Here is a 7,746-nt window from a genome sequence, read left to right as displayed (position 1 = left end):
TTTAAAGGGGAAAACTCACAGAACAGTAATGGGAGTCCAACCTCAAGGTGTAGAGCATGGGAAGAAGAGAAGGTAGAGCTGGGCAGGCCAACGGCTTTCTCTGGGTACCCAAAAGTCATGCCCCAAACTGGTCCAGCCTCCCAAAGGCCATTGGCTGAAGGAGGTTCCCCATCAGCCCAATAATCAGCCATGCCTTGCCTATCTCTGTGCTGTACCTGACATCCTGTGACTACTAGATAAAGCCAGAGTTAATATCCAGTGACTAACAGATAAAAATCTTTTGGGATGTATTCACTTAACAAAGGCCTGCTTTCCATCAATCAAAGGGCTAAGACTGTTGTCAGATAGCATCTGAGATCTACAGCTGAGGTTCTTCCACTTGGCTATAACCTTCCTCTCTGATGTTTCCACCAATGTATCTGAAAAAATATCTTGATTTACGACTTTCTTTGTCCTGTCACTAAAAAACTTGATGAAACTATTTCATGTTGGAAAAGAAATTGGGAGTAACCCAAATATGAGTTCCTTGACAATGATCACCCACATATGGCTCCAAATTAAACTCTTACTCTATGTGAGGCAAGAGCTGCATTTTGGCACGAACAGTTATTGTACTCAGTATGGGACTCTGGGGTGATAATCCACTTCACACAACAGTAGTTGCCTGGGTAGAAGCAAGGCACTGACAATGACCCATTCAGTCCAAGCCTCTTGGAGTTATTTCCTCAGGTGGATCATTGGTGATTTCTCTACAGAGCTTTCTCAAACCTCCCTTGGATTAGTTGATGGTCCATTTGTTTATTCTGAGCTGGTTATTTAAGGATTCTATTTGATAAATGCCTTTCTTATTTAGGTTTGCTTTCAAAGTGTAAGGTATCTCTTTTATTTGCCTACTTTAGAAGCATTTTCATCTAGACATTTGGTATACTTTTTTGTTGTTTGTTTGTTTGCTTGCTTGCTTGCTTGCTTGCTTGCTTGCTTGCTTGCTTGCTTGCTTGCTTTCAAATCTCCAAAGGCATTCTGGAGTCTGACTGGCTTGTCAGCTTTTGTTCCATTTTGAACCTTTGAAGGTATTTTGGTTTCTGGTTTGTTTTGATTTGATTTTCTTTGCTTTTGGAGTGATTTGCTACATTCTCCCTTTGTCTCCCGAACTGTTCAAGTACCCAGTTCTGCTCTTTTTCTTTTTCTTTTTTTCTTTCTTTTTTTTTTTTTTTGTGACTTCTTTTGCTGACTGCACACTTTAGCTTGGGGAATTGCTGAGAGCGTGATCATAAAGTAACAGGAGGTCAGAGGCACTTGATCCCTCCAACCCAACAGAGCTGTCTGTGCAAGGCCTCACAGGGAACCCCAACAGGCCTCCTGCTCCTGGGTCAGAAGGAACCTTATTACTTGTCTGGAAACACATACGTTTTCCCAACCCTTGTCTTTGAGCACATTCATGATTTTATGAATGGGTAATCCCAAGACCCAGTGGAATAGGATGGAGAATGAATGGCAAGAGTGTCCATAGTCAAAGCAGCATGTAAACCTGATCCCTAGTCAATACTTAAAGGCTTGCAAACTTTATATTCAGGAGAAAAGGGGGAAAGCAGATGGGGAGAGAGGGGAGCAGTGGCGAACAAGGTTTCCAGAAAGGAGGAAGTGTTTAGAGAGAAACTACCATCTGGTACCCCAGGCAGTTTTCTGTGTGACAGTTACAAACTTTCAACTCACAAGTGTTTGGAGAAATGGGGAGGTCTTTATGTTCTCTGCCTCTTTGCTTTCCTGCCTGTCTCCTCTGCGTTCTGTAACAAGAGAGCTTAGACAAGGAAGCCTTGCTGCTGCTGCTGCTACTGCTTTCCCTATAATGTGCTGAAGAAGAGGCTGACTTCTAGAACTTTTAAGGTCAAAATAGATAAATTTAAACTCTGTTTTCATTTTACGGAAGATTTTTTTTTAAAGGCAGAACCTGGAAAGATGACTCAGGTGCTAAGGGCCTTGGAGGGTCTTCCACAGGACCTGAGTTCAGTTCCCAGCACGCACTTAGTGGCTCAGAAGCAGCTGTACCTCTAGTTTCAGGGGATTTGATGCCCTATTCTGGCCTCCGTGGGCACTGCATTTATGTGCAGGCGTAAGTGCAAGCAAAGCACCTATACACGTAAAATAATAAAACAACTTAAAATGAATAAACTGTCTGCTTTCCAAACTAGGTGCACCTAGATTGCATGTAATTGTGTCATGTATGTCTGTGATAACTGTTTTCATGTGTTGTCTGTGTCAAAAGAAATTTTTTAAAACTGTGATCATATCAGTTTCTTTTAACTCATTTGTGTGCTAAAACATTATTTTGGGCATGCCTAATTAAAATGCACATGTGTATATTTAAAAATGTGAGTATTTTGGTAGTGCATTAAAAGGCTTGAGGAATATATGCCACTTCATAAAGTTGGGTTTTCGGAGCATCTTAAAATTTTATGAAATAACACCTTTGGGTCTATCAATTTTTTCATAAGACCCAAAATATTTACTGTTAATATAAAACAATACTCATTAGGGTCAGAAGATAAATATTTTATTAAGCTAGTAAACTTAAAGTTATATACATAGATTTTGATAAGATTTTCTTTCAAAAATAGAAAATATGCCAATAATTTATTTCACACTTGAATAATCATCATCGGTAACATAAAAATCATAGAGTTTTTTTCCAAATTTTCTTAATATTAAAATGTCAAATGTAAAGTTTTTATTAAAGTTAGACTACATATAAAATAGTGGATATATATGTTTACTTAAGATCTTTGTATTACATTATCTTTTCACAATGAGGATTACAGAAGATAAAAATAATTCCTCAAAATAATAAAATTAAAAAATCTTGGTTTCTAAAGAAAAAAATATATATGTGATTGATTGATTGATTGAGTATATATGTATACACTGTATAATGTATTTGTTTTATATCTTTAACTTAGTACCAGATTTACTTGTATGTAAGTGCTCATATAAACTAAAGTTATTAAATTGGCCCAATTTTCTTTGTCTCATTATAAAACTAAAATTTCAAGGAAAATAGTCCAATGCCAAATGCCCCAATAGACTAAGGGTGACCACCTGTCTAGTATTCCAATTATTGGAGTACAGTTCTGCTTCTTGTCCTAATTCTGATGCTATAACATGGTTTGTATTACTTGAGAATTTAAATTAACTTGAAGAGATAATTATTCCTGCTCCTCCATGCAATTTTTCTATTGGATAATTGCCCTCCTTTGAAACAATAAACTCTTTGTTCCAAAGACCAAGTGGTTGTTTTATCTCTGTGCTTTTATATGTGCTTTGCATGTGTGTGTATATATGTGTGAAAGATATTTTATCACTATTGACTCTTTGAAAACAAACAAATGAATGAACGAACTTTTAAAGGTTTGTTTCTTAGCCAAACCTATGTAAGATACATCTCTAAACATTTTTCCCAATGATAATTTTTTTAAAAAAAAAAAAAACCTGCTTCAAGGCTTACAAGGTAATTTTAAAATTACAGATAATCTTAAAATCTTACATCGTAATTGGCACAGTTATCCATCTCTGTATTTTTAGTTTAAAAATAAAGATAGAATAGTTTAGGTACGATACTTGTTAAATGACTTATATACTTATTACGAAGGTAAATAGGTGACTCGGAAGGAGTAAGGTAAAAATAATGTCAAACATTTTATCCTACTTTAGATAACTCAGTTTAAAACCCAGCTTTTAAACTGACAAATCTTCCAAAAGAAACTCCATATTGAGGTACCTATATTTTTTAGATTCAATTTCTTATAACCAAAAAAACCAAACCCTTTCTATTAAAAATATATATGCTATATTATATATATGCTATATTATATATGCTATATTATATTTCTATTAAAATATATACACATACATACACATAAATAAACTAAGCACAACCATTTTTATTACTGTGAAGAGACCACTAATACAGCATGGTAAATGGCTTTATAGCACACTTATATGTAACAAACAAAGTAACTTTAACTTGGTTTATCCTTCCCAGAGATATCCAAAGATTTGTTAGAATATTCTTATCCAGCCGGGCGGCGGTGGCGCACGCCTTTAATCCCAGCACTCGGGAGGCAGAGGCAGGCGGATCTCTGTGAGTTCGAGACCAGCCTGGTCTACAAGAGCTAGTTCCAGGACAGGCTCCAAAGCTACAGAGAAACCCTGTCTCGAAAAAAAAAAAAAAAAAGAATATTCTTATCCAAATTATACAAAAGACCTAAGTCCCTACTAACAATAACAGTCAAGACAGCTAATAACTTCAATACTGTTTCTTGATTAAATTGGTCCCTAAGGTGTCCTATTGTATAGTTAAATGGGACTCATACAATTAATGTCTGTATATTTCTAATAAAAGGAAATGGATAATACTACAATGACTCCTTCTGGGTTCCACTTCAATTTCCAACTATTAAAATAAAAAAAAAGAATCGGTTATGCCTACAAGGGTTTAGATTCTGATTTTTAACCAGTCTAATTTTTTACTTCTATCAATGTTATTACAATTTGGTCCATTAAAAAGACAATCCTGTCTCTTCATCCTGCCGCAAAAAAGACAATCCTGTTAAAAAAGAGTTTTAAAAAAATACTATATGTTATCTAATTTGTTCTATAATGTGACTTTCCACTTACCATTACAAAATAAGTCTGGTATAATACAAATATAATAAAAGAGATTAAGTCAATATCCATACGGAAGAGTTGTGATAATTTAAGTACTGAAGATACTACAACTCTGCCCCAGATTTATAGCTAGATACTTCACATCAGATTGTAACCATAAGGTCCAAATAGACAAAATAAAAACTAAGTTTAAAAGATAATTGATTTATTTAAATATTCTAAATATAAATATGATTGTTCATATGGCACAAATAATTGTAACTACAGGGGAAAATGTATAGTTAATCTAGTTTTTTATTAAAATATGTAAATTTTGGTTTTTTAAAATGCATGTTTCTTTCATCTGTTACCTTCAGACTAAACAGTGTTCATGATTATTTTAAGTATAATAATTCTATTATATGTCACATATAAGTGTTATACCAGATAGAACAAATGAGAAAAAAAACAAGTAAGACCTGGATCATTATGCTAATGGTTTTGATATAATCCAGAAGCTTTCTCCTTAATGACTTTACTAGTTAGTTTCTCCTGGAGACTGCTGTTTTCCCTACTACTAAGAATCATTTATATCAGATTCTAGGAATGAGTCTTGCTAACTACATTAGATATTATCTTACACTATTTGAAAATACTATGTGTCCATCCTTCCCCACCCCAACACACACGCACACACACACACACACACACACACACACACACACACAGACAGACACACAGAGCACAGCACAGGATGTGGTTGGTTCTGGAACTGGGAATGAGAACCATCAGAGAGCAAAGCTATGTCTACAAATGCCTGTTTAAGCTGTGTTGCAAAGGCTGATTAACCTATAGAGCTTCAGGGGCTTGGAGGGGTTCAAATGTTCTTGGCCCAGTGCTTAATCCAGTTTATACAGAGCTTTCTTTAGTTCTCCATATACAGCTATTCTTTGCTCACCTCTGTACTGAGGGGAGAAATGGGGAAAACAGAGAGTCAATCAGAAGAGATGGAGGGAGTAGGGGGCAAAACCACAAAGGATGTCTGAAAATCCATAAGGAATCATATTAATTTATCTAAAATCACATATAATGTATATAATCTATGTGTACAATATGTAGTTTGAATAAAGTTATCACACTTGAACTGACAATGCTCCCACCAATAGCCATAGACTATCTATTGTGCAGTAAGACTTTTTCCTGGGAGATTCAACACATGTCTATGTAGATCAGAAAAGGCGCCTACAACAGACCTAAGTACAGATAAAACAAATTCTAACTTGGTGAACCAATGTGTTTTATTGGGGGTACTTACAGGAACATAGGAGCAGCTGCATCATCAAAGTCCACCACCACATGGGTGATAGTTCTCAAAAGCTGAAAATCCTGGGGCAAACTGCACAGCCTGAAGGCAACTCAGTAGGCTGGCTATGCCCTTTCTAGTGGGCTTTGCTGGTCTTTGTTTCTTCTAGGCAACTTGTCTGGTCTCTGCTTCTTTCAGGCTGTAAGATCAGAATCAGTTGGCATCAAATTCAAATAGTTCCAACTTCAGCAGAAGATTTTATGGTCAATACTGTCTTATTTAATAACAATGGTCAAGGGAGAAGTATGGGAGAGGCTGGGGCATGGGAAAAGATATAAAAAATATTTTGTATTGAATTCTCAAAAAAATTAAAACATCAAAAAATAACAAGAGTCAATAGGAAACTAGAAATTTTTGTTTTGAAAAAAATTCATACAATATATTTGATCATGTTCTCCCACACACCAATTACTCCCTGGTTCTCCCCAACTCTTTAGCCACCCAACTTTATGTTCTTTCTCCCATTTTCTTTTAAAAAATACAAAACCCCCAAGAAACACAAAAATAAAAATTGAAACAAACCAAAGACCAATAAGACAAAGGAATCCTAAAACAAAGCAAATTGAAGTAAAAAGTCCACAAAATCTCACTGAATGCCTTCTGTGTTGACAAAGGGAATGTAAACTGTTCTGAAGGGTGACTGATATATCTAGGAGACTCCATTAAGAAAACTGGGTTTCCCTTTGTCACTAGGGTTGGAGACCATATCAACTCCCCTCCCTCAGTGCTGGGATCCCACATGACTTGAACCTGTGCAGGCCTTGTGTATGCTGTCACAGTATAGTGCATTCGTATGTTCATCAGACCTGTTCTGTTGTCTCTGGAAGACACTATTTCCATGAAGCCAGCCATCTGGCTTCTATAATCCTTCCATTTTCTCTTCTACATAGACCCCTGAATCATGAGGGGTGGGGTTTGACGAAATCTCATTTAGGACTGAGATGCCAAAGCAAAATCTGCCACTGTCAGCACATTGTCTAGTTTATTAATTCTGATATAGCCAAAAAGAAGCTTCTCTCATGTAGGTAGAGCAAGGCCCAGATCTGTGGGTATAGGAATATGTTATTAGAAGTCATTTTGCTGTTACATTCATTTAACAGAATAACAATGTTAAGTTTACCCTAGACCTATGACCGATCTGGTATTGGGATCTTAGCTACTTTAGCAGTATCGGGTATGAGTTCCATCTCATGAAGTGGGCCTTAAATGCAAGCAGAAAGTGGTGGGTTACTCCCATAACATGTATGCCACTATTGCACCCGTATGACACTTCTAGTTAGGTACCTGTTGAACTAACCCATGGTCAATGACGTGTTATTTTCATCAGTATAGCACTATCTCTCAAAGGAACTTTGCAAATATTTTCCATCATTTTGTTCAATGAACTAAAATGTCTCTTTGTTAAAAGCATATCTTTAGATCATGATATGATATCTTTGGAGAAAATGGTGAATTCTAAACTTTTATCTTCTTCTTTTTCCCAACAGAGGAAGAATATTACTATGTAGGTAATACATAGCTTATACTTTTTTGATGTATATAATAAATGTTATTACTGTTTCAAAAGATAAATTTGACCAAGGGATTCCTGGATCACAGATCAAAATAAAAATCATATGCATGCATATGTACATGTATCCTTAGACAAATACTACACAAATACACAAAGACCTGGGAAAGGGTCTGTTTCTACAAAGACTTTAAATAGTGATTATTCAACAGGTAAGGGATATTTTTCTTTT

The sequence above is a fragment of the Arvicola amphibius genome, chromosome 6 (assembly GCF_903992535.2).
Source record: "Arvicola amphibius chromosome 6, mArvAmp1.2, whole genome shotgun sequence".
Taxonomy (NCBI): domain Eukaryota; kingdom Metazoa; phylum Chordata; class Mammalia; order Rodentia; family Cricetidae; genus Arvicola; species Arvicola amphibius.
Note: the sequence above shows the minus strand (reverse complement) of the source record.